The following is a 1183-nucleotide window of genomic DNA, read 5'->3' as shown; positions in this document are numbered from 1 at the left end:
ATATTTAAATATATTTAAAAATAAATATTTTTTATTTTCAAGAAATTTAACTTTAAACACAAAGATGTGAAAATGGTTCAGATAAGGCTCAAACCTTTCACAAGAGATTCATATTGGTGTATGAATGGATTATGAATGACTCATGTTAGGAGTGTAAGTTGCCACAACATCTCAAATTAGTGTTAGATACATATGTCTTGGTTATAAGTTTTGGAAACCTATTTAAGTCCACACACAATATCGTATCTGATACGATAAAACAAACGTTTCCAATACTTTCAAATACTTTCCAGATATGTTGTGGCAACCTAAAATTGTTTGCTGGGTGCCCGCCTACGTCTCGGCTGCAGTCGTTCGGATTCCCGAGTAGTTTCCTTCTTCCTCAGCTTCCCAGTGGCTCGGTTCAGCCGCTATGCCGTCACAAACGGGTGAACTGCCTCAGACGTCGTATACGTCACTGCACAGACTTCACTTCTTCTTGCACAGTACCTGTCCTGGAGCACTTGTTGCTCAGTATCCCGTCGATTCCCTCTCTAGTTCAACACACGAACGAAGGAAGACCTCACAGAGTACTGGCAGACTTCGGGTGACGCGTAAAATCCACGGGAGCGGGAAACAACTGTCAAACTGACAGGACCAATCTTCGCACGTCCAACCTCCTTGACGTGTCGTGTCAGACTGATTCCCTCACGGAGGATTGGTTCAGCAACTACGTCATCAATGTAGAGCTATCAGCCGTCGCATACGTCGCTGTCTAGTCTCCACTCTTGCACAACACCTGTTCCTGGAGCACTTGTTGCTCAATATCCCGTCAATTCCTGCTTCGGTTCAACACATGAACGAAGTAAGACCCCACAGGTGTTGGCAGACCACGGGTGATGCGTAAATCCTCCGGAGTCGGGGTAAACTGTCCAACTGACAGGACCCCCCAGCGCACGTCCGACCTCTTTGACGTGCTGTCTTAGACTGATGGCGCCGCCGTGGCGCTCTGACTGGACCCCCCTTCCTTCGTGACGTCACATTCGCCATGGGAGGTTTTCATTGGCTCCCTGTGCCACATTGCTGTCGGTGACCAATCCGGTGTCACTGACGTCACACAGTTTTGGCGGGGAAACAGGAGAGCCAGCGCCATCTTGGCTTCCTAACGGGCCTAAGGGGTTTGTTAGATGAAAATTAAAAGTTG

This window comes from Procambarus clarkii, chromosome 33 (genome assembly GCF_040958095.1).
Source record: "Procambarus clarkii isolate CNS0578487 chromosome 33, FALCON_Pclarkii_2.0, whole genome shotgun sequence".
In the NCBI taxonomy this organism is placed as follows: Eukaryota; Metazoa; Arthropoda; class Malacostraca; order Decapoda; family Cambaridae; genus Procambarus; species Procambarus clarkii.
Note: the sequence above shows the minus strand (reverse complement) of the source record.